An 18,016-nucleotide genomic window follows, 5' to 3' on the forward strand; every position below is an offset into this window, starting at 1 on the left:
CTAGCAGTCATGGCCCCACAGGAGCGGTTAGTGTTGCCTGGCTTGAAGGGAGACCCGCGTCCTTCCTGGCAGGTGCACCCTGACCCTGGTCTCTCCTCAGGCCAAGGCCTTCACCCTCTGCCTCTGGCCCTGCACGTGGGGGTGAGAATGGGGTGAAGGCTGATACTCGACACGACGGAACAATGGCAGCTGTTGTTCATTAAATCCGTCTGCCCCTGTGTTCTCTGTCCAGCCTTAACCAACGCCCATGGATGACGCTTTACAGATGGGGAGGCTGAGGCAGCATGCGTCCTTGCTGGAGAGTGCCATGGCGATAACCATCACAGCTGATAACTGGGGCCATCACAGTCACTGCTTTATGTCCCTGCTTTGCTGATGAGATGTGGAGCAGCTTGGCCAGACCAAGAGCAGAAGCAACTCCAGCCTTGACATGGGACTCCAGAGCCACAACTGAATCCGTGTCCACAGAGCCCGGCTCCTCAGTGACCTCAGTATCATTTCATCCTGAATGCTTCTTCCAGAGAAGCATGTGCCCCTTAAGAAAGACTCTGTTTAACCTGAAGGAACAGTAGCGCAGGGGAGGCAGCGGTAAGAGTTTGGCTGCACTCAGCTCCTGAGACAACTCTCAAAGCCATGCAGAACTTGAAGCCAAAGGGCAGAGACCCCTTAGATCTGAGGAGGCTGGGTCACCGGAGGCCAAAATCAGCAAGTTCCTGAGAGGTGAGCCTGGAAGAGGCAGCCAAGGGGCCGGCTGAGCAGTCAGCGGGGAGAGCGGTCAGCGATGGAGACCCTGGGTAACCAGTCCCTGTGGGCACTCACCAAAGGCCGCGGGGTAGAAGGAAGGTGCTGGAGGGACGGAGGCCTGGTGTCTGGCAGCCTGAGAACGTTCAGTCTTGAACTTGGAAGAAGGTGGCCCCAGTCTCTGGCTCTCTCAAGCCTGGAAAGAGCCAGCGGAAATACTGTCTGGGGAAAGATGATACCCTGGACCTTGCAGGATTTAAAAAATCTAATATCTTGGGCCCAACCTGAGGTAATGAGGCGCAAAGGGAGACCGGATGAAAGGAGCAGAACCACCCCACGCAGGCGGGCTGGGCAGATGCCATGTTGGAAAATGCCGACGGGTCGTTCCACAGTGAAGGGCTAGAGCTGGTTCAAGCCCCAGTTGCCCCTTCCTCTGAATGGAGGGCCTTGTGTGGACCACTCCCTGCATGGAGGTGGCTTATGGGCAGTGGGCAGTGCCACATGGCAGTGCCTGATAAAATAAAGAAGCAGGGGCCTCTTGAGACCCCGCAGTGTCATGGTCCACAGATCTGAGAAGGGTGACCATGCAAACGGAGCCTGGGCTGACCCGGGCGGCGAGACCTTTACTGCTCTTGTTCTAACATAACTGTCCGCTGAACTCTGGGCTTTCTTCGGTTTTGTGAGTTATTCCCCGAATCTCCCTTTTCTGCCTCTGTGTCTCATCCATGAGCTTGAGGCCTTCCTCGTGCTGCAGGATAACTCCCCTCACCACCCTGTCTGGGCTTGTCCCAAGTGTTTTCTCACCATTAGCCTGGGTTGTGGGGTTCCAGGAGGTACACAGAGGTGGGGAGCCCTCTCCCAAACATTACACACGGGGCCCCTGAGGGCACAGATTTACTCTAGGGGCGATGAACCTGGGCTTCTTGGTTAAAGTGGGGACTTTAACCCCCATCTAGTGATCCTTTTCCCCTTTCTAGACTCTTCTCTTTGGAACCAGCCCACTATGGGCAAGAGGTGGGGTGGAAGAGGGAATTTAAGCAAGAGGTTGAGAGGGGAGGATATATACATACACAACTCAGAATTCTTCCAGAACAGCGGTCTCCCCACCCCCCTTATCTACCTGCATGCTAAACTGTTTCAGTTGTGTCCAACTCTTTGCGACCCCATGGCTCGTCCCTCCATGGGACTCTCCAGGCAAGAGTACTGGAGTGGGGTGCCACTGCCTTCTCGGGGGCCTTCCCGACCCGGGATCGAACCCGAGCCCCTCTTGTCTCCTACACTGGCAGCTGGTTCTGCACCACCAGTGCCACTGGCAGGCCCGTGTTTATTTGCTTATTCGGCCATTTACTCAGATCGGTTTATCCTGGGGCTAAAGCAGCGCTCTGTTACTTACTTACTGCTTCACTCTTCTAGCACGTGCTGTGCGGACTGAGCTGTTTCCCATCCATTGGAGGTGGAGGGGCAGGTCTGGGGAGGGAGACCCCGAGGACGATGAAACAGTGGTCCAAAAGGTTCCAGCAGCTGCAGCAGTCAAAACTGGGAGTGTGCAAGGAACAAACATCGGTGTGCGCCTACAGGGCTCAAACCTGTCTGTGCACATAGATGTGGGGAGAGGCAGGGCAGGGTGCCTGCTCCCAGGGCCAGGTGCTGCTGCTCTGCAGACAACCCTCTGAAGGCTGCCAGCCACCCCCTGCCCCCAGCACCTGGGGAGTGGGAACTGAGGGGAATTCACTCCTTCACTCTGGGTAAGAGGACCTCAGACAGGGGGAGTGGTGCCACCAGGCAGGGCCAGGGTGCGAGGCTTGTGAGCAGGGACCAAATGGCCTGGAACCCTCTTATCCTGACATTTGGGGTAATGGTCCTGGAAAAAGGAGCCATAAGGACCACTCTGGTCCAATATTTAAAGGGCTGTGGTAAGCTGAGTGGTGGCCCCTAAAGACATCTGTCCTAACTCCCTGGGACCTGTGGATGTCACCTTACATGGCAAAAGGAAGTTTGAAGGTGTGATCAAATTAAGGAACTTGGGATAGAAAAACTGTCTTGGATATCAGGATGGCCCTAATGGCATCACAAGTCCTTAAGAGAGAAAGGTATTTCCCTGCTAGTCCAGTGGTTAAGACTTCATGCTCCCAATGCAGGAGGCCCGGGTTCAATCCCTGGTCAGGGAGCCTGATCCCACATGCTGCAACTAGGAGCTCACACACAGCAAAGAAGATCCTGCGTGCCACATCTGAGACCCAGCACCACCAAGTAAATGGAGAAAAAGAGAGAGAGGGAGGGAGGCAGGAAGGTCAGAGAAGGAGAGGTGATGATGGAGGCAGATCTCAGAAAGATCTGAAGATGCTACCCTGGCCTTGAAGGCGGTAGAAGGGACCATTGTCAGGAGCACACAGATGGCCTTCGGGAGCCGAAAAAGGCAAGGAAAACAGACTTTCTTCTGGAATCTCCAGCCCTGCAGACCCATTTTAGACGTCTGACCCCCGGAACCAAAGGATCCTGAGCTTGTGTGGCTTTCAGTCTCCGTGTGTGTGGCAGTGTGCTACTGCGGCCATGAGAAACTGACAGACTGTCGCAAGATGCTGGGCAGTGGCCCTGGGGGACGGTGCACAGAGCCACAGGAGAGCGACTCCAGGTCAGCATAAGACGAAGAGAAAACCACAACGGCCAGGGCTGCCTGCAGCCCAGTGGCTGCCCCGGGGAGGCTGGTAGGTGCCCACAGCCTCCTCGTGCCAGGCCCTGCTGGGCCCTGGGGGCATGGCAGCAAACTGGCATGTGCCCTCACGCAGAAGCAAGCAAGACAGTTCAGAGAGCTGAACCATCACACCCCAGGAAGGAATTGAACGGGGAGATGGGGACCCAGATTCAAGCCTGGGTGGCCAAGCTGGCCTCCTGAGGGGATGCTGGAGCTGACGCTAGAATAGACAGGGTTGAGGGTAGAGGGGTTGGCAGGAGCTGCATTCCAACAGTGAGTCAGGGTGTGCAAAAGGCCTCCGGGCAGGAATGAGCCAGCCAGAGAGAGCAGAGCCTGTGGATCTGTATGGGCAGCGGGGAAGCCGGGGACAGGCTAAGGAGGCCTAGAGAGGCTGCCCGTGGGGTCACTCAGACAGGACAGGGTCCGACGGAGGGAGGTTGGGGGGACCCAGGAACCTGCCCATGTCCTCTCTGAGACCCCGGAGTGGTGGGCTTGTTTTCTGGGACGAGGCGGCCTGGGAGGGGCCAATGTGGGGGCAGGGAGGCCAGCAGGGCAGGTGGCCCTTGTTTCAAGGGCTCCACCCTTGGCAGATTCTTGCCCACCCCCGACCCTGAGCTCCCCAATTGAGAAGAGACTGCCAAGACTTCTGGTCCTATCTTGTGGTCCCAGTACAGCACTGGGGAGGATATGAGGGCAAAACATATAATAAATCTAAGTTTAATTAAAAAATAGACCCAGTGGGGGACTTCCCTGCTGGTTTGGTGGCTAAGAATCAGCTTTTCAATGCAGGGAACACAGGTCTGATGCCTGGTCTGGGAACTAAGATTCCACGTGCCGTGACAACTAAGCCTGCGCGCTGGAACTACTGAGCCCACAGGCCGTAGCTGAGACCCAGTGCAGACAAACAAATAAATGTTTTTAAAAACACAGTGGATTTGCACTGGAAATCATCTAGCATCAGTCCTGTCTGGGGGTGCTGCCTCCTCTCTCCCGCTCCCCACCACCCTCTGCCTCGCCACTCACCCTGACCCAGGCTGGCTGGAATGGTCACTCCTGTGGTTCCTTCCAGGGTCGGTGCTCGGCCTCCCCTCTGCCACCTGTCAGGGAAGTATAACTGGGAAGGGAGAGTCCTGGGTCCAAAGCTGGTTCCGGCCCTCGCCCGGTGCACGCCCTTGGGCAGTGCCTTAATGCCTGGGGGCCTGGGCTCTCTGACCTGTGAGCTGGGCTTGGCCAAGCCTGGGGTGAGTGAGCCGGAACACAAGAGAACCACGTTCCCCCGACTTCATCCTGCTGAGGTCTGCCCGAACTTGCCGCAAGGACCTGGAATCCTCCTGTTCCAGAATGTGCAATAGGGCTGTGGCTATGGAAATCAGTCTGGAGGCTCCCCAGCTACTTGAACACAGAGTTACCATGTGACCCCAAGACTCTACTCCCACTCTGAAGAGCTGAAAACAGAAATTCAAGCAAATCCTCGCACCCCGTGTTCAGAGCAGCACTAGTTGCAATCGCTAAATTATTATTACTCAGCCATAAAAAGGAATGAATTCCTCTGGGGTAAAAAAAGAATGAAGCACTGACATGAGCTACAACACGAACGAACCTTGAAAACCTTGTGCCAAGAGCAAGAGGGCAGACACAAAGGGCCAGGTGTTACGAGACTCCACACGGATACATCAAGTGTCCACAGCACGCAGGTCCCCAGGCACAGAAAGCAGGCTGGAGGTTGTCGAGGCTGGGGGCAAGGGGACAGGCTTCCTCTTCAGGAGGTAACGAGGTTCTTTTGAAGCGGCAGTAGCACAGCGCTGGGACTGCACTATGCGCCACTGAACTGGGTGGAGTGGGAGAACTCCCTATCGCTCCAGTGGATAGGACTCTGAGATCCCACTGCGGAAGGCACGGCTTCAATCCCTGGTCAGGGAGCTACGAGCCTGCATGCTGTGAAGAACGGCCCCAAAACCAAAGGAACAAAAGGTAAAATGGTAAATTTTAAGTCATGTGTCCTTCACACACACACACACACACACACACACACACAAACCCAGCCGGTCCTTCCCTGGTGGCACAGCGGATAAGAATCTGCCTGCCAATGCAAGGGACGCAGGTCCAGTTCCTGGCCCAGGAAGAGCCCACGTGCTGCGGAGCAGATAAGCCTGTGCGCCTAGAGCCTGTGCTCTGCAGCAAGACACCCGGGTGAGAAGCCTGCACACTGCTCCTAAGAGTAGCCCCCACCCACGCAATCAGAGAAAGCCCACACACAGCGACGAAGACTCGGTGCAGCAAAAACAAAGAAACAAAATTTAAAACAGCACACTAAATAGCCCTCCACTCCATCTGCCCTGGGAGGCCCTTCTCTGATCCATCAGAGAAGCGCTTCCAGTGCCCTTCCAGGGTGGTAGGAGCCTGGTCACACTTCAGGCTCCCTTTCCTCACCAACCCTCTTCTCCCTTCAGTTCAGTCGCGTCTGACTCTTTGTGACCCCATAGACTGCAGCACGCCAGGCTTCCCTGTCCATCACCAACTTCCGGAGCTTGCTCAAACTCATGTCCATCGAGTTGGTGATGCCATCCAATCATCTCATCCTCTGTTGTCCCCTTCTCCTCCTGCCTTCAATCCTTCCCAGCATCAGGGTCTTTTCCAATGAGTCAGCTCTTTGCATCCAGTGGCCAAAGTATTGGAGCTTCAGCTTCAGCATCTGTCCTTCCAATGAATGTTTAAAATTCATTTCCTTTAGGATTGACTGGTTTGATCTCCTTGCAGTCCGATGGACTCTCAAGAGTCTTCTCCAACACCACAGCTCAAAAGCATCAATTCTTCAGCGCTCAGCTTTCTTTATGGTCCAACTCTCACATGCATACATGACTACTGGAAAAACCATAGCTTTGACTAATGGACCTTTGTCAGCAAAGTAATGTCTCTGCTTTTTAATATGCCGTCTAGGTTGGTCATAGCCTTTCTTCCAAGGAGCAAGTGTCTGTTAATTTCATGGCTGCAGTCACCATCTACAATGATTTTGGAGTCCCCTCAAAATAAAGTCTGTCACTGTTTCCATTGTTTCCCTATCTATTTGCCATGAAGTGTTCGAACCTGATGCCATGATTTTAGTTTTTTGCATGTTGAGTTTCAAGCCAGCTTTTTCACTCTCCTCTTTCACTTTCATCAAGGGGCTCTTTGGTTCCTCTTTGCTTTCTGCTATAAGAGTGGTGTCATCAGCATATCTGAGGTTATTGATATTTCTCCTGGCAATCTTGAGTCTAGCTTGTGCTTCATCCAGCCCTGCATTTTGCACAATGTACTCTACATATAACTTAAATAAGCAGGGTGACAATATACAGCCTTGACGTACTCCTTTCCCAATTTGGAAATAGGCATTGTCCCATGTCCGGTTCTGACTGTTGCTTCTTGAGCTGCATACAGGTTTCTCAGGAGACAGCTAAGGTGGTCTGGTATTCCCATCTTTTTCAGAATTTCCCACAGTTTTTTGTGATCCTCCCCTCCCCTACTAGGTTATTTTGAGTCGGATTAACTGGGTGGTTGCCATGTACATGCTCTGGGGAAGCGCCACCATGGAGAGGGTGGGGCATGGCAACCCACTCCAGTGTTCTTGCCTGGAGAATCCCGTGGACAGAGGAGCCTGGCGGGTTACAGCTCACAGGGTCACAAAGAGTCGGACACAACCAAAGAGACTCAGCGCAGACACAAGGGCTGGGGGAGAGGGCGGTTAGTGTCTAAAGGGGATAGAGTTTCAGTCTGGGAAGACGGGAAAGTTCTAGAGACGGATGGTGGTTTCGGTTGCACAACAGTGTGAATGTACTTAATGCTACTGAACTGTACACTAAAAAACGTTAAGATGGTATATTTTATGTTGAGTGTGTATGAATGCTCAGTTGTGTCTGACTCCTTGTGACCCCATGGACTGTAGCCTGCAAGGCTCCTCTGTTCATGGAATTTTCCAGGTAAGAATACTAGAGTGGGTTGCTATTTCCTCCTCCAGCGGATCTTCCTGACCCAGGGATTGAACCAGCATCTCCTGCATTGGTGGGAGGATTACCCCTGAGCCACCTGGGAAGCCTTATTTATTTTGTTGTATATATCTTAACACAATTAAACAAGAAATTCAAGCACAGACAAGATGCACCTGTGATGTTCGGATCAGATGGGGTTACCTTTGGCGGGTCAGACAAGAAAGGGGTGTGGAGAGGTCAGCTGGGGGTCTTGAAAGGCTCTGTATCTTGATCAGGTTTCACGTGTGAATGGACGTAATAATTCCTGAGCTGTACATTTATGGGTTATTCACTCTACTGTGTGTAAATTACAGTGCAATAAAAGACTTTAAAACCATAAAACAAAACAGAAACCTTCTTGGCCCCTCCCAGGCCAAGTGAGTCTGAGCTTGAGAGTCATGTTCCTAACTCCCAGGGTTCTCTGGTGGCATCTGGGGCACGGGGGGTGACATGCACTGCTTGCTGCTGCTCATTCCCCTCCCCGCCTGCAGAGGAAATACCTCAGATGACTTTGAAAATAACTGACAGTCTGGAGGAGATGCTTAAGCTCCTGCAAGGTGGGCCACGCATGCTGTGGACGACCAGACCTCTCCTGGAGACTGCACCCTGGTAGCCACCTACTCCACCCTCTATCTCTTTGGAGAAGGGGACGCTGACCCTCCCCTTGACTCCAGGGTGACTTGGGTGACCCTGCTCAGGTCATGAGAGCTCACTTTCCTGGGTTTGGAGTGCTGGAATCAAAGCTGAGACTTTTGAGGGAGCCTCCTGTGCTAGATAAGTCCTTTTTCTCCAAGGAGGGGAAGTTAGGCCAAGGGCAGTCAACACAGAGCCAAGGTCAGGAGGGGGAGGCAGACACCAGCAGACTTGGGGTGTCCTGGCACCCAGCAGGCCAAAAGAATCTGGAAGGTACAGGAAGCACCTGGACTTCTTCTCCCTGGAGCCCACAAAGCCCGTTTTCAGTTCACCCAGTTTGGGATGGGGTTTTTTTCCCCAAATAACAAGTGTTTATTGGGACGTCCCCAGTGGGTCCAGTGGCTAAGACTCTATTCCCAAGGCAGGGGGCCTGAATTCAATCCCTGGTTAGAGAACTAGATCCCACATGCCACAGCTAAGACCCAGCACGGCCAAATAAATACCTTTTAAAAAGCAAAAACCCAAGTGGTTATCTTCTCACCTGCTATTTCTACACCACTCAGTAAACAAAAGTTAAAGTGAAGTGGGGATGGGGGCAGGGGACACCATGCAGCAACACAACTTACTGAACAGCACTATCTAAGAAACATGAACCTCAGACTTCCCTGGTGGTCCAGTGGTTAAGAATACGCCCGCCAAAGCAGGGGACACAAGTTCGATTCCCAGTCTGGGAAGATTCCACATGCCTTGGGACAGCCAAACCCTTGAGCCGCAAGTACTGAGCCCACAACAGAAGCCATGGCGATGAGAAGCCCGCGCACCATAACCAGAAAGGAGCCCCTGATGCTGCAACTAGAGAGAGCCCAGCTGCAGCAGTGACGAGCTTGTGCACCGCAACTATGGCCATCAGAGCCAGGAGGAGGCCGCTAAACACGCAAAGAAACACGAGCCTGGGCCCCAGGGCCTCAGACGGCCCGTCCTACGGGCACCACGCTGCAGCCACTCCACATCCGAGGCCGTCCTTACACACACTCACGGACAGACACACACACACACTCACAGGCAGCTCCCTGAGCAGGGCCACCAGGCATGCCAGCGTGTTGCAGGGTCACCCACAGTTGGGTGACCCCCCGTAGGACGAGGTAAGTGTTTACACAAACGGGGGGGGGTGCAGTTTCTCGGGAGATGGAGTTCCCAGCAGCTGTGGCACAGACCCCGTAATCTCTTGGCAAAGGGAAGCCTATTAACATCCTATCTGCCTGTTGATAAAGGCTGTTTCCTCTTCCAGTTAATGGGCCTAAGTGAGGGGAGGCATCTTACGTAAGGCCTTTCCCTGTTAACTCTGCCCAGCTGGCTGCTGCCTGCTCCTTCTCCCTGCTGCACGTGCCCTCCAGTGCATGTACTGCAGACCAACTCCGGTCACTGCAACCCTGTGCTGCTGTCTCTACAGGTCAGACACCCATGTCCTGAAAGACCCAGAACGTTCTATGGGCAATCACTGTCCTTGGTCCTGGCAGACAGTGCTGCCAACGCCTGTGGTCAGTGGTGTGTGAAGTAACCTAAAACAAACTGAGACATTTAATGGTCTTCATGCTCCTCTGCTAAGAGGCTGCACTTGTGTAAAATCTTAACCCCAAAGCCGTGTGTTCCTGACACACGGAGCCCAGCACAGGGCTACTCAATTGCACCTACTCAATTATTTACTGGATGAGTGAATTGATTTCGCTTTGGCCGTGTTCTCCATCCTACTCCTACGCCTGGCAAACTCCTCTGCATCCTTCAAAGCCCATCCTAAATATCCTGGTCTCACCTTCCCAAGGTTAGCTGCTCTGCCTGGACTGAGCACTCCGTGGTTCTCTGCTGTGCTGGGAGGGGTTGTTTTCCACACCCCTTCCCCACTAGCCCGGGGACCCTGGAAGGCAAGAACCTGGGTCACACTTAGTGGCAGTGCCTAGCAGAAAGCCAGAGGTGTGGACCTGAAGCCACTGTGAAGACAGTGTATCATGCGCCAGCAGCATGAACACCCCTTTTCTATCACTGTCTGCCTTGTTCCCCGGGTGGGAGCATGCCCAGGCTCCTTGCCGTGCTGAACTGGTATTGTGGGAGGATGGAGTCTAGTGTGTGACCTTGGACATGTTATTAAACCTCCTTGGCCTCATTTTCCTCCTCTGTCACTATCTTCTGAGGCTGGGGTTGCCCAAGCAGGTCTCTGGGGTAGCATGCTCCCTAATGAGGCGTCAGACAGGGGCTAAGGTCACCCGGTTCTATCAAGCAGGCCTCCCCAGCTCCCATGCCTCACCATGTACCCACACACTTCCATGCTGGGGCTTCCCAGAGGGCTGAGCATCAGTCTGTGGCATCCGACCCTCGACTCTGTCTCCCGCAGGTTCATCTCCTCAAAGTGTTAAAATCTGGAGAGTGGCGCCCCACTGTCCATTAAATGATGGCAGTTTAGGAAGCTCCTGCTCTCACTAAGCCCTCGGCCATGGGACCATGCTACCAGCACAGCTGCTCAGAGTCAGCAGGGCAACCTCCGACTCGGACATTCAGGGCTGGTCAACATTTGGCTCTGACTGATCAAAGAGGCGCCCTGGGGGACTTCCCTGGTGGTCCAGTGGTTAAGACTCTAAGCTTCCACTCTTCCACTGCAGGGGGCAATCAATCCCTGGTTGGGGAACTAAGATCCCACATGCCATGTGGTAGGGCCAAAAAATGGGGCTCATAGGCCCCAAACTGTCTGTTCTTCAAAGTCTGGCTCTTAGGCACCTCATCACTAATGGGAGGCTAGACTAGTCACTGGCTAAGGTGTGACCAGCAAGGCTATAAGCCATATACTCCACCCCATCCCCTCCCTTCTCATGGTTGCAGAGACCTGCCCAAAGTAGGGGAGGGGAGGGCAGCATTTCAACTAAACCCCCAGGAGCGCCTGTCCCAGAATCTCTGGTGACATTCGTGCAGGGCTCTTGCCCCGAGACATGAATCAGAGTCACTGAGTGTGACCTAGGAATCAGCTCTTTAGACAGGGTGAGGGTGAGATTAGCTGTGTTGACATTGTAGACCAGGCAGGTCGTGGGTCAGCGTGGCTAATTAATACCTAATGAAATGTACATATTGACTTTCTTAACTCGTACCATGGCAAAGGTACACCACTTGGAGACAGAGCAATGGCTCTGACATCCGTTCGGAGCTCTGTCCTGGCACATTTCCATCTTGGAAGTCTCGAAACTTCCAAGGCAGGTCTTCCATTCTGGTCCTCATCTCATAGTCGGGGAGGTACAGGTGGTCAGAGGGTCTGCTGATCAGCCTGTCCACAGTGGCCTAGCCTCAATGCAAGACCTCTCCTGTGTCTCTCATCACGGACCAGGTCCTTCAACCCAATCCCCTCTCAGGACCCTCGCGTGTTCCCTGGCCCGGCCTTCTCTTGGGTCCTGCCATATTCAGGTTTGCTTGTTTCCTCTGCTCATAATGCTCTGTCACCTCGCTAACTCCTTGCTGGCTTTTAGGTCCCTGGGAGCTCCTGAATTAGCACCCCCAGCCTCTGCTCAGGACCCATCAGATACAGTGCCCCAGTTCCTTGGGGGTATGTCTGAGCCACTCCCATGGCCCACACCCTTCTGAGCTGGTATTTCTGCCTCCCCCACACCTGTCCCTCTCCCTGGCACACAGATATTTACAGATGATAGAAAAGCTGTGCTGTAAGGCTTCAGGTCTGTTCCACTCCTGGAAGCTGTGCCGGTGGTGGCATTCCAGGACATTGTATAAATACCAGATTCTAACAGTGGCAGGAAGCACAGTGCTATGGGTGACTGGTTTGAAGGAGGACAGGACCTGGATTCAGGACAACCTAGGTCTGCCTTAGCTTTCCCACGTTTTCCCTATGTATCTTTGGACCAAGGTCCCCTGACGCCTTGGTCACCCTTCTGTAAAACTGAGATGATCCAGACCAGACTCCGTAGGTAAGCACATGCCAAGGAGTGGCAAAGAGCAAAATGAAGACATCTGTTCACATGTCTGGGTCCTTGCTAGCACCGAGCAGGTGCTCCCATCTTCCAGCAGGGAAGCAGGTGAGTGAGGGAGCCGCGGGACTGTGCACACGGGCCACCTGGAGGGCCTAAGAAGTGTGTTCTGACCCTGCCGGCCCATCTTGTCTGAAGCAGCAGAGGCTGCTGGACGAGCACCTCCTTCAATAATGTCCTGGCAGGAATGTTGGCTCTGTAGCTATAGGGGTTAAATGAGGTCTCCTGAAGTTCGCGTCTACCCAGGACCTCAGGAAGTAACCTCATTTAGAATAGGGTCTTTCCATACAGATGGCTAACAAACACATGAAAAGATGCTCAACATCACTCATTATCAGAGAAATGCAAATCAAAACCACTATGAGGTACCATTTCACACCAGTCAGAATGGCTGCGATCCAAAAGTCTACAAGCAATAAATGCTGGAGAGGGTGTGGAGAAAAGGGAACCCTCTTACACTGTTGGTGGGAATGCAAACTAGTACAGCCACTATAGAGAACAGTGTGGAGATTCCTTAAAAAACTGGAAATAGAACTGCCTTATGATCCAGCAACCCCACTGCTGGGCATACACACTGAGGAAACCAGAAGGGAAAGAGACACGTGTACCCCAATGTTCATCGCAGCTCTGTTTATAATAGCCAAGACATGGAAGCAACCTAGATGTCCATCAGCAGATGAATGGATAAGAAAGCTGTGGTACATATACACAATGGAGTATTACTCAGCCATTAAAAAGAATACATTTGAATCAGTTCTAATGAGGTGGATGAAACTGGAGCCTATTATACAGAGTGAAGTAAGCCAGAAGGAAAAACATAAATACAGTATACTAACGCATATATATGGAATTTAGAAAGATGGTACAATAACCCGGTGTACGAGACAGCAAAAGAGACACTGATGTATAGAACAGTCTTATGGACTCTGTGGGAGAGGGAGAGGGTGGGAAGATTTGGGAGAATGGCAATGAAACATGTAAAATATCATGTAGGAAACGAGTTGCCAGTCCAGGTTCGATGCACGATGCTGGATGCTTGGGGCTGGTGCACTGGGACGGCCCAGAGGGATGGTATGGGGAGGGAGGAGGGAGGAGGGTTCGGGATGGGGAACACATGTATACCTGTGGTGGATTCATTTTGATATTTGGCAAAACTAATACAATTATGTAAAGTTTAAAAATAAAATAAAATTGGAAGAATAAAAAAAAAAAAAATAGAATAGGGTCTTTCAGGTGTAATTAGCTAAGGATACCAAGATGAGTCATCTTGGATTTGGTGGACCCTACATCCAATGATGGCTGTCCTTAAAGGAGGATACACATACAGGGAAGAAGGTCACGTGAAGACAGGGGAAGGGACTTTCCGGTGGTCCAGGGGCTAAGACTGCACTCCCAATGTGCGGGGCCCGGGTTCAGTCTCCGGCTGGGGAACTAGATCCCACATGCCGAAACTAAAAGATTCCCTCATGCCCCAACTAAAGATTCTGTGTGCCATCACGAAGACCGGAGATCCCGCGTGCCGCAGGTAGGACCCAGCACAGACAAATAAATAAATATTAATTTTTTTAATTAAAAAATAAATCTTCAGAAGACAGAGATGGAGATTAGGGTGCTAGAGCTGCAAGTTGAGGAACTCAAGGACTGCTGGCAGCCGTCAGAGGCAAGCAAAGGGTCTCCCTCAGGGTCCAGGTAGGATACAAGCCTGCTGTCTTAGTCAGTTCTGGCTGCTGTGATAAAACATCGTAGGCTGGGTGGCTTGTAAACAGAAACGTGAGGCTGAGAAGTGCCAGCAGATTTGGTGTCTGTTCAGATTCTCTTTCTGGTTCACAGAAGTCCACCTCTCTGCATCCTCACAGAGCAGACGGGGCAGGAGAGTTCTCTTGGGGCTCTTTTAGAAGGCCATTAATCCCACTCGTGGGGGCTCCACTCTCATAACAGAATCATCTCCCTAAGGCCCATCTCCTAATACCATCACATGGGGGATTAAGTTTCAACATATGAATTTTAGGAGAGACACAAACATTCAGTCCACAGCACCTGCCAATCCCTTGATTTTGGAGTTCTGAACTCCACAACAGTGACAGAAGAAACTTCCGTCGTCTCATGCTGTCCAGTTTGGGGTTATCTGTTATGGCAGTTCCGGAAACGAATACAGCAGGACTCCGAGCCTCCCGAGTGCATACTGTGCCTTGGCTAGTGACCTGCCCACGGCCCTGAGGTCATCGCACCTCTCTTTGTATCCCATAGGTTGCCCTGATGGCCAAGCTTCAACAGAAAGCCTGGCTTCTCCTGATCGCCGTTGAGACCCTGTAACCTAAGCTCTCAGCTGCAGCAAAAGGTATTCAGTGAAGAAAACAAACGTTGACAAGCATATTTTAAAAATAGCACAGGGACCAGGGAGGGGCCGCTGGGGCAACATTCTACTTTTTAAACTGGGTGTTGGTTTCCTTATTCTTTCTACCTTCTTTCTTTTCATGTGCACATTATGTACTATTATTACTAAGAAGTAGTTCACATTTAAAATAAAAAATACAATGCATTTTTTAAAAGAGCTGGCTTGCAAAACCCAAATAAGCTAACGGCTCCAATCAACTCAATATTCCTCTAATGTCTAAGTGCCAAAAAAGAAGACTAAAGTACGGGATGACAAATGTGAAAAGGCCTGCCCTTGGGCTGATGACGCCCTCCACCTGGTGCCAATAGTGGGAAATCACTGACAACGCAAGAAAGTCTCAAGACAACTTCCCAAATAGATTTAACATCTGTGACTTGTGTCAGCCTCATCTGACACCTTCATTCTTTTGCTGGATCCAAGTGTCAAAAAAAAAAAAAAAAAAAGAAAGCAACAGTCAATATTTCCGACCTGCCATCCTGGGACTCCAGGCAGTGCCTGCATCTTTCTCTAGAAAGGACCGCCTCTCCCACTGCCAACCACTATAGTTACCTTCAGAGCCCTGCAGAGGAGGGACTCAAATATTTTTTTGGACGGAACTTTAGACTTTAGAAGAGAAACAAATCTAATGTTTAATCACCACCCACTACGGGCAGGAACACCTCAAAAAGGGACGGATAGAAAGATTGGAGAGACCAGAGCTTGACAATAACCGCCCTGGCCGCCAGGGGAGGAAATGGGCATTCCAACTCCACAGCTGAGAATACTGATGACCGCACAGCCTCCACGGAGGAGCATTAACCATTTAGATGTACGTGTCCTGTGGCCTGGCCACTCTTAGGAGGTTGCTGCAGCTGGATGTTAAACTCCATGAAGACAGAGACAGTTTGAAGTGTCTGTGCTTGACTGGAGCCCCGCACACTTTTACTATGAATTTGCTCATGCAAGACTCAATCTATTCACTGCAGTTTGGTTTGCAAAAGCAAAATATGAGGGACTTCCTTGGTGGTCCAGTGACTAAGATTCCAGTTCTCCCAATGCAGGGGGACTGGGTTCGATCTCTGGTCAGGGAAATAGATCCCACATACCGCACCTAACACAGCACACAGCTGCAACCAAGACCCGTGCAAAAATAAATAAAAAAAAAAATTTTATAAAAAAGCAACATATGAGAGACAACTTAAACAGCCATCAGTAAGGAACTGGTTATAAAGTCACCCACCCTTTTGATACAATTTGATACAAATTTACCAGTGGTTTAAAAGGGGCTCTTAGACCACCTCTAGAAGGGAACATTGTTATATAGGAGAAACTATTAACAATGAGGCCCTCCAGAAGGGGATAGGGTACAGGTATGGGGAGATCTGCCTGGTTTTTACTCTTGTTTCCTTTCGTACTGCTTGATTTTATTTATTTTTACCATGTAGATCAATTACCTTGTCAGTTTATTCATATCTTTGCATATGTATATATATATATAATACATGCATGTACATACATATAAAATGTGTGCATGTGTATAACCAAATACATACAACATCTACAGATACACATACACACACACGCACACATTTTAAATGACTCTGTTTGAATTTGGACAGAAAACCCCACTGGCTTTAGAACAAGACCCTTCAGAACATTCCAGCACCATCTTTCCAGGGAGAGACGGGGGCGAGGGGTGGGTAGGTGTTAAGAAGTACTGTGCAAGCCTTACAGGAAATGGCACGTTATTGCTTTTTTAACAATAAAGCCACCAGCCTCCTTCCACACTGCACACTTGTAAATCACACTCAAGGGAACTTAAAAAGTTCCAGAAAAATCTTTATCCCCAGCACCAAGCCAGGCTAGTTCTGCAGTTTATCTCTAAGCAGCTGAAACATTAGCCTTCTCATTCTGAAGAGTGTTTCGTTACTCCCTCGGTTTATCAGCATCAAGGGCCCAAGGAGCTCTCCCGGGTCAGCAAGGAGACTCAGTCTATAAGAGCTGGAGCCAGAGTCCCAAAGTCTGGCAATCCCCGCCACCAGGCGACACTGCGAGCTGGGCCAGAGGCACCCTAGGTGTTAAAGCCCAGCTGCAACAGTGCCCCCGCCCCCTGCAGCTCCTGGACTCTGAGACACGTGCTCAGAAAGCAACCAGGGGCTGCCCTTTCCAGCTCAGCCTTTCCGGACCCAGCCAAAGTCATGACTCCTGAGGAACAGCTGCAGGGAGGGTGGGGGTCCCCTCCATACCAGTCCCTTAGAAATAAACACAACAGATGGGCACAAGTTGGGGAGGTCCACAGAGAAGGGTCAGCAGCAATGCTCAGTGCTCAGGAAGAGGTGGGCAATGCCACTCCGGTTCAAATCGCTTTAGGTTCGTTGCTGGTGAAATGGAGATAATTCCAGTTTGTCTGGCTGATAGGATTATGCTAAGCCCGGAAATCACTTAACAGACCATCATAAATGAAAAGATAACATCTGGGTGGGCTTTTTCTCAGAGGGTGGTGGTGGAAGGTGCCGTGATCCTGAGACAGCAAGGCTTGGGTGAATGTTGGAAAACCTGGATTATAGAGTGGGCAGAAACACAGGTGCATGTGGAAGAAAGTACAGGTGGGTACGGACTGGGGGGTTCAAGTCACAAGGGACTGCCAAGGGCACGAGACAGGTGTGTACCTGTGCAGGTGGACGTACCTGAGGGCGCTGACCCAGATGACTTAAGATGGGGGCAGTGAGAGGGGCACAGACTTGGGTGTGATAAAAGCCAGTGAGGCAACGGAACAAGTTGAGACATGAGTGGGGAATGGTGAGTTTGGGGTCACAGGCTCAGGCGTCGCTGTGGGGGGTGCAGGCCCAGGTGTGGTGGCGCCGAGAGGAGGAGAGGAACGCCCTGTGGTGTAGGGGGCATCGTCAGGGAAGGTCTCAGACGATGTGCGAGGAGGAGGTGTTCGAGGGTTGGGGGCGCGGTGTCAGGTGTGTGAGCGGGAAGGAATATAAGGGGGGGGGTCAGAGAGACAGGTGCGCGTAGGGGTGCAGAGTCAACTGTGCGAGGCACCTGGTGGCACGGCCTCAGGGGGTGAGGGATGTCAGCGAGGTGGACAGACTCAGGTGTCTGACGGGAGATGTCAACGAGAAGGGCTGTGCTGTCAGCTATGTGTGGGCTGTCGGTGAGGGCCTCAGATACGGCTGTGGGGATCCCAAGGGGGCATCAGGTGCGCGGTGTGGAGGTCGGGGGGTCGGCTTTAACCTCTCCCCGTCCCCGCGATGCTGCTGTCACGCCCCGCCTCGTCCGCCCCCGCCCCGGGGCCATGACAGGACTGCGCCTCGCCCTAGGTCGGCCCGACAGGCGCGGGCCCCCTCGACGCCTGCGCTGCCCCGCGCCCCCCTCGCCCCCTCACCGGCTGGGACGTGTCGCCACCGCCGCTGCCGCCGCCGCCGCCGCCGCCGCCGCCGCAGCCACCTCCAGCCCGCCACAGCCCCGCCCCGTGCACCCTCCGCGCGCGCCGCGGGAGGGGTCCAAGCCGTACTCCGATTGGCTGCGTGCTGGCCAACCATCCCTGGAGGCA

General features: G+C 52.3%; 1 protein-coding gene across 3 annotated transcripts in view; it reads right to left on the minus strand.

The window, feature by feature from the left end:
* The window catches only part of SLC25A42 (solute carrier family 25 member 42), a 43,669-nt gene that overhangs the window by 23,247 nt on the left and 2,406 nt on the right, over positions 1-18,016 (minus strand). The window contains exon 1 of one of the 3 annotated variants that reach the window (XM_061421485.1): positions 17,849-17,939. The exons of 1 other annotated variant lie outside the window; for it this stretch is intronic. The gene's annotated coding sequence lies outside the window, so the exon portion shown is untranslated. Of the gene's footprint in view, positions 1-4,456; positions 5,438-17,848; positions 17,940-18,016 lie in introns of those variants that run through there. One more of the 3 variants, XM_061421487.1, reaches the window with a different exon arrangement.

Source organism: Bos javanicus, chromosome 7 (assembly GCF_032452875.1).
Source record: "Bos javanicus breed banteng chromosome 7, ARS-OSU_banteng_1.0, whole genome shotgun sequence".
NCBI lineage: Eukaryota > Metazoa > Chordata > Mammalia > Artiodactyla > Bovidae > Bos > Bos javanicus.